Raw genomic sequence first — 8,043 nt, 5'->3', positions numbered from 1 at the left:
GAGGTTGGGAGGCACCTCAACCCTGGGGTGTATTGCCCTGCTCTGCACTTGTCTGAGATGTCCCAAGGCATGGAGAACGGACAGAGGGTCCTTCAGTTCAAGGAAACACATCCCAGTGCTGAATTCCTGTGTCTCCCAGGGGATGTTACTCTCAACATGAAATGACCTCTAGACACTGCCTGTCCCCCATGCTGTCATGGTACCTTCAGGAATAGCTGATGGTATTTGTTCTCACTTGTGTTCATTGCGAGTCCATTGCAAAGTCCCCAGTGACTCCACAAGTCCCCAGTGACAGAAAAAGGAAAACTCCATGCCCATTTTGAAAAAGGGCAGAAAGGAGGACCCTGGGAACTACCAATCAGTCAGCCTTACCTCTGTGCCCAGTAAGATCATGAAACAGATCTTTGTGTAACAAGATCCGCCCTGATTAGAGACAGCCAACATGGTTTCACCAAGGGCAAATCGTGCCTGACTAATCTACAATGGAGTGAGTGCATCAGGAGACAGGGGATGAGCTATAGATGACATCTACTGGCCTTCTACATTTGATGGGTTTGATGGAGGGCCTGTTAGATGAATAAGGAATTGGCTGCTGGCCGCGTCCAATGGGTTACAGTCAATGGTTCAATGCCCCACAAGAGGTGTCCCTCAAGGGTCTGTACTGGGACCAATACCATTTAATATCTTCATCAATGACATAGGCAGTGGGATTGAGCGTACCCTCAGCAAGTGTGGAGCTGACGACCAAGCTGGGTGGTTCAGTGAGGGAAAGGATGTCATCCAGAGGGACCTTGACAGACTTGACTTTCAGGTCCATGAGAACCTCTTGAAGTTCAACAAGACAGAGTGCAAGGTCCTGCCCTGACAGGGTGGTGAATGAATTGAGAGTAGCCCTGAGACCTTGGGGATACTGGTGGATGAAAAATCGGACAAGAGCCAGCAATTTGTGCCTGCAGCCCAGAAAGCCAACCATATCCAGGGCTGCCTACAAAGAAGTTTGGCCAGCAGGTCAAGGATGGTGATTTTGCCCCTCTACTTCACTTTGTCACGAAGTCTGTGGCTATGCTCTGCACTGGCACGGACATCTTGAAAGAGCGGATGTCTTGCCACTCTCAGGACAGTGCTGATTATTTTGGGGTAGGTTTCTTTCCTGTTACTCTTCACAAAGAGAAGATACCCACACCTGCTGAAGAAGGAGGGCTCCTTTTTTGGAAAAAGCACAACAGGGTGAATGGCAGCACAGCAATGGGGATAGGATGTGCCCGAGGAATGGAGCAGGTCTGTGGGCAGGAGGATAAGCCAGGAACTTACCAGAACCCTCACATGTTCACAGACTGCAGAGTACCCTGGGTCTGGGACTGCTGCTTTGGCTCTGCTCAAGCAGAACTGTCCCCTGGGGCAGAGTACCATTTCTTCCATGCCCCCCTGCAGCCTGAGGCACAGCCATCCCAGGTTAACCTTGCTGTCAACTTCCTTTTTTCAGTATCAGAAGCATCTGAGTTGCCAAGGAAGAGACTAGGGGGCTGGTGTCTTCCCTCAAGCCCTGAAGGACTGAGGCAACAGAGAAACAGAAGTGAGAGATACGCCTGTATCTGTGTAAAGCCTGGCCTCCCCCTCCAGGAAGGGCCCAATGCGGACAGCTCTTCCCATGGCCAAGAGGGAACCAAGGGGATGGGTGACTCAGCTGGAGGTTGCTGGTCAGGAATACCCAGGGGCACCAAAATATCCCCTTCCCCATGGAGGTACTGAGAGCAGATCCCCCTTGCCCTGGATAGGCCAGGAGCTCAGTGCCAGAGTCCTTCATCCTCTGCACCAGCCCCCACTGACACCCCACTGCCCTTGCAGAGGCCCTGGATCTTCTCACACTGCTCCATCACGTGCTGCCCAATTACCCCAAGGGACACACAGCCTGGGACCTCGCTGCCCAACCTGCCCAGCAGCACAGCTCCCCAGAAAGGGCTGAGCCTGGGGGGCTCCTGTGGTGCAGCACTGGGGGTGTGGGAGTGATGAGCCTCCTGCCAGCCCCACCTTTTCAGGAAGGGGTGGGAGCGTGTGATTGGGTGCCCCACAGGTTCCTGGGCCCTACACTGGGCCATTGGGGCTCCTGACTTACTGCATCAAAACCCTGGGTAATGGAAGGGCCCAAGGGCTCGTGGCTTACCAATGAACCTCAGAGCCTCATGACGCAAAGGCTCCTGCAGGCTCTACAGGTATGGCCGGCTCTGGCACGGACAGTCCTTGGCTCTGCGCCTGTTCCTGCCCAGCTGAAGAGAGAAGAACAGTGCAGGGTTGGTGCAGAACTGCCCCCCAACCAGGCCATCCCCCTGCCCAGGGCCACCCTCCTGTTCCTCTCCCCTCACCAGGACATCCCCAGCTCCCCTCTGGGAGCCATGTGATGTTGAGGTTCAGAGGGAGCAGAGTGCTCCCAGAGGATGTGGTGCTGCCATCCTGGTGGCAGGGTCCCCTTCAAGTCCCCAGCAGGGAGCAAGGGGTGAGGAGCCTGGAGCAGAGATGGCTAGTGTTAGAGGAATGGCAGTGGGTGTGGATCACCCAGCCAGGGGCTCTGGGCTGCAGCAGTAGGGGGTCACAACCCTCCATCCCGTATGCTGGGAACGGGGCAGATCTCACCCAGGCTGGATCCTGGGGGCGTTGGGACTCCACTCACCAGGTTCTCCCCAATCCTCCACACCTGCACTGTCTCAGCTAGGTTTGCAATCTGTCCCCACTTCAGGAACCATGCAGCGCTGAGGAGGGATTCCCGAGAGGCCTGCCAAGCAGCAGAGATGGCACCATCCCCCAGGGCAGAAGAGTCTGCACCCCCCTCACATTGGCAGAGCTCAGAGGCTGTCCCAGCCCATGTGGGGAAAGATGCAGCAGCTGGGCACTGACAATGCAACTGGGTTCCACGCCCTGGAAGGAGGAGAGGGCAGCTACAACCTCGGGACCTCATGCTGCTGGGGCAGTGGTACAGAGAGCCCCAAATGTTTCTGAGCTGTTGCCAAGGCTGGGAAGAGGCTGAAGTGCTGCAGTCACCGAGGTGCCAGGGCAGGACTCAGCCACAAGCGATGGACATGAGGACTCCCAACACACCTGCAGCTCCCTGTCCCACTCGGTTGAGCTTCAGTGCCCAGTACCCAGAATACAGGGCCAGGCCCCTCTTCTGACTACATCCGACACTCTCCCTCCCAAATCTTTTCTCCCCAGGCTGGGGGTGCTCTGAGGTGCGCTGGAAGCCCATCAGGACTTGAACGTTTGGTCCTTGGTGGCCCTGGACTGCTGCTGAGCCCTGTGGGATCAGTCAGGGCAGGTCTGGGAAATGTCTCGGCCCCTGCCAGCTGCAGGGCTGCCACATCCTTTCCATGACTGTGCTGGTACAGGGCTGTGTGGAGGGAGTAGGGTGAGGAAGGACCCGCATCCCTGTCCTTCTGGGCAGCTGGAGGCACGGCAGGGGGAGAAAGGCAGCAGTGGGTGCACTGCAGACATGGAGGGGGGCTCCGCCTGGTCCTCAGGGACTCAGCAAGTTGGGCCTCAATGTGACGCATGTTCAAAGGCTCCGGCTATCAGCAGCCCTGGCCCCTGGTGCTCAGGCACACGCAAGGGGTGCCTGCATCACCCTCCCTAAAAACTGGTCAGCGTGTTGGGAATCCCGACCTCAGCCATGTGCTTGTCTTGGTCATGCAGGTGAAACAACAGTGGGAGCAGGCACTCACACACTTCCTGCTTCATCTTTTCTTCGCTGCCCACCACAAACTCCATCGCATCTTGAAAGGTGGATGGTGATGGATTGAGAGCTCCCGCACAGGGCTCGACTCCTGGCAGGAGGAAGAGAGAAGATCAACCCCAGCTGCCCCAAGCTCACAGGTGAGCAAGGGGCCAGCCTGGCTGACATGGGCATGGACACCCCTGAGTCTCTGCCTCAAGCAGCTGCGGGCAGACCTGCAGCCCCTGCAGAATGGCCCCAGGCAGCCCTGCTCCACAGTGAGCAAGCTGTGGCCTGCAGGTTTGCCCAGGGGCTGCGCTGGGCACGCAGCTCCCAGGAGGGGGCTGGGGTCCCCAGGTCTGTGGGCGAGAGATTGAGACCCTGCAGTGTCTATGGAAGGCCGGGGGTCACTGCCAGGGCAGGGTGTGCATCTGCAAGGCTCAGCATGCGGATGGGGCACACCAGCATGAGGCTTTATCCTGCCACTGCCCCCCATGGCAAGGAGGTCAAGCCAGGGGACTCTCCTGCAGCAGCAAGACAGGCTTCCCTGGCCTCTCTCGCCTCTCCCATCTGTGGGGATGGTCTTGCCTAGAGCCCCCAGGCAGGATGAGGGAACAGAAAGGGGCAGCCATGGGGCATAGACTCTCCTCTCCTGGGCCCACTCCTGGCTCTCTGCTCCTCTCAGCCCCTGGGCACAGCGAGTACTGCAGGGGGAAAGTGGCACTGAGCAGCTGTCATGTCCTGCTCAGACGAGGGGGACAAGTGACTCAGATTCGCAAATCCCCAATGGAGTGGACAACAAGTCTCCAAGTCTAAACATTTATTAACTACTCACAATGTACTAATTGAACACACGATAGTTGGCTAAGTATATAGAAAGTTGTGGTAAGCAATATAATATGCCTTGCATTGCTTAATAGGAAAGGGAAAAGAGGGAGATAGAGGGAATGGGGAAATACAGATCACCAGTCTGGGTTTCTGCGCTGATCCCGCCGCCGAGGGTTCCAGGAGGCACAGGAGGCAGCCATCTTTTTCGTTGGCATCTGTCTTCTTCGCTTCACTGCACTCTCTCTCTCTCTCTCCCCCCACCCCCCCCCCACTTCTTGATTTATACCCTCTATCCTTGGGTCCATCCCCTAGGTCGACCCACATACCTATGTATCCCATGAACGTGGAGGGGTAAGGTGTTTCATGGGATGATATAATGTTTCATGGGATGCATTCTGCTGGCAAAACTGACTACTCACGACATGGATGGGCACACGCTTCACTGGGTAAAAAACTGGCTGGATGGCCAGGCCCAAAGAGTTGTGGTGAACAGAGATAAATCCAGTTGGAGGCCGGTCACGAGTGGTGTCCCCCAGGGCTTGGGCTTGGGGCCATTCCTGTTTAACGTCTTTATTGATGATCTACATGAGGGGATCGAATGCACCCTCAGTAAGTTTGCAGACGACACCAAGTTGGGTGGGAGTGTTGATCTGCTTGAGGGTAGGGAGGCTCTGCAGAGAGATCTGGACAGGCTGGAGCAATGGGCTGAGGCCAACTGTATGAGCGTCAATAAGGCCAAATGCTGGGTGCTGCCCTTGGGCCACAACAACCCCCAGCAGCGCTACAGGCTTGGGGAGGAGTGGCTGGAGAGCTGCCAGTCAGAGAGGGACCTGGGGGTGTTGATTGACAGCTGGCTGAACATGAGCCAGCAGTGTGCCCAGGTGGTCAAGAAGGCCAATGGCATCCTGGCTTGTATCAGAAATAGTGTGGCCAGCAGGGACAGGGAAGGGATCCTGTCCCTGTACTTGGCACTGGTGAGGCTGCACCTCGATTACTGTGTTCAGTTTTGGGCCCGTCACTCCAAAAAGGACATTGAATCACTTGAGCGTGTCCAAAGAAGGGCAACAAAGCTGGTGAAGGGTCTGGAGCACATGTCTTATGAGGAGTGGCTGAAGGAACTGGGGTTGTTTAGTCTAGAGAAGAGGAGGCTGAGGGGAGACCTCATTGCCCTCTACAGCTACCTGAAAGGAGGTTGCAGAGAGCTGGGGATGAGTCTCTTTAACCAAGTAACAAGTGATAGGACAAGAGGTAATGGCCTCAAATTGCACCAGGGAAGGTTTAGACTGGATATTAGGAAGTATTTTTTTACAGAACGGGTAGTTAGGCATTGGAATGGGCTGCCCAGGGAGGTGGTGGAGTCCCCATTCCTGGAAGTGTTTAAGAGTAAAGTTGACTTAGCGCTTAGAGATATGCTGTAGTTGGGAACTGTCAGTGTTAGGTCAATGGTTGGACTGGATGATCTTCTAGGTCTTTTCCAACCTAGACAATTCTGTGATTCTGTGATTCTGTAACTAGCATGATCATGTTAGCCCTCGTTAGCATATTGAGGGGTGTTAACTTTAATACTCATTTCATGGATAATGAAGCAAAGGTCATTCACCGGACAGGTGGCCCTTGAAGTTTTGGCCAGGTGCACCAGAGCAGAGCCGTCCTGTCTTCACAGGGCTCCCTCCTGCAGTCCCATCTTGTGTTATTCGGACAGCCTTACCAGCTTCGACCTCCACAGAATGCACCCTGTGACTCATAGTTTTGTCTTCTGAGTGTTTGAGGCATTTCTTTGATCAGCCTCAACTTTTGCTTTCTCAGGCTGTTTTTCTTAGATTCTCGCAGGCCTGGTTTCTCGTCTCTCACAGCAGCTGAGGGCAGCGATAGAGCTGCTTCAGCGCAGGGCCGTGATCTGGGGACTCTGGGACACAACATCCCCCAGCAGAGCACAGGTGCTGCGGTGGGAGGCATGAGTGCCCAGGACAGTGGGCACGGGCAGAAGACAGGGCTACGTGCACACCCTGCGGCCCTGCTGATGGGACACCAGGCTCTCCCAGCAGCCTCACATCATCACAGAGCGGCTGGAGCTTGTCAGACAGTGTCGGAGCAAGGAGACTGGGTGTATTCCCCTCCAGGCAGTGGAGCATGTTGCTGAGTACAGGCAGGGCTGCCACACTGGTGTTGCTGTCAGAACACCACAGCTGCTCCATGCTGTACAGCAGGAGGAAGAGCAGTTTCCTTGCCTTCAATGAAAAACACACCTTTTCCTTTTTATAAAGCAGCAACCAATTGTGTGGGTGAAAGCCCTCTCCTTGAACACCAGCCTCCCCTCTGGCTTCTGGACAGGCAGCACAGGGATTACGAGGGTAAGGTCCTGGCAGGCAGGGCTCAGCAGCACAGCCATGAGGATGTGGCAGAGCGGGGCACCGAGTGGGAGGACAGACAGCACAGCCTCCTTGCCAGCCTGTCAGCTGCCCCCTTCTCCACAGACCCCATAGACAGGATGGTGGGCGACCAGAGCTGTCTGGAAAAGTGCCCGAGATGCAGGCAGTCCCCGCCATGACAGCTTTGCTTCACACCAGGGCTCAGTGCCCCAGGGCCAGGCTCTGCAGACTCCACGGCTCATGCACAGGGGCACAGCATAGCCCAAAGACCCCCACGCCAGCCCTGTGCACATGGGGGTCCCTTCGCAAGGGAGGGCTGCTGCCTCGGCACCCAGAGGCAGCATGTAGGGATGGCCTGGCTCCACACATGGGCTCGTCATTCTGCTGCCAGGACCCCTCCCAGGCCCAGCCAGGGTGCACTGGCAGCAGGAGCCCTTTCCTGTGGGAGCCTTTTCTCCTTGAGTGGCACAGCCAAGGACCTGGCCTGAAGGACATGGGGGCAAAGGCACAGGGAGGCAGCTGGTCCAATCCTCGATCTCTAACAGATCACACTCTGATACTGACCTCTTTGCTTCTGAATCTGAGGAGCAACAGACACATCTGGGGTGCAGTTGCTTCTGCCTATTCTCGACAGCAGCTTTGGAAGAGTTCACCCTTCAGGCAGCGCGTTGAGGAGATGCCATTTTGTAACAGACATCCTATGAGAGAGTCAGCCCTGACCCAGAGTTAGATGTACATTTATATGGACTCCAGGTCTCAAAATAAACAAGACAAATACTCATAATAAAATTTATTTGGAGAAAAAAACTGTTATCACTCCCACAATCATTAATAAACTACAGATCCAGACGTCTGTGAGAGAGAAACTCTTACTGCACAGGCAATTCACAGAATTCCTAGGATTTAACAATAATCCAAAACGCAGAATTGCTCCCCTGAACAGTGAGGGCTCTCAGCCTCGAGGAGTTTCCCTGGGCAATGTTCCGACCCAAGGGAAGAGTCCTTGACTGCAGCTGTGCTGCTCCAAAAAGGACTGGCTCAAAAGGGCTCCCCAGTGGGACTCCATCTATAGCCAAGCTGAATCCAGTCTGTGGCCAATATCAGCTCTTGTTGGCTGAGGGCCACAGTTACCGTAGAGATCCGAGG

This window comes from Strix uralensis, chromosome 36 (genome assembly GCF_047716275.1).
Source record: "Strix uralensis isolate ZFMK-TIS-50842 chromosome 36, bStrUra1, whole genome shotgun sequence".
NCBI classification, from domain to species: Eukaryota; Metazoa; Chordata; class Aves; order Strigiformes; family Strigidae; genus Strix; species Strix uralensis.
This window is presented reverse-complemented; position numbering follows the sequence as displayed.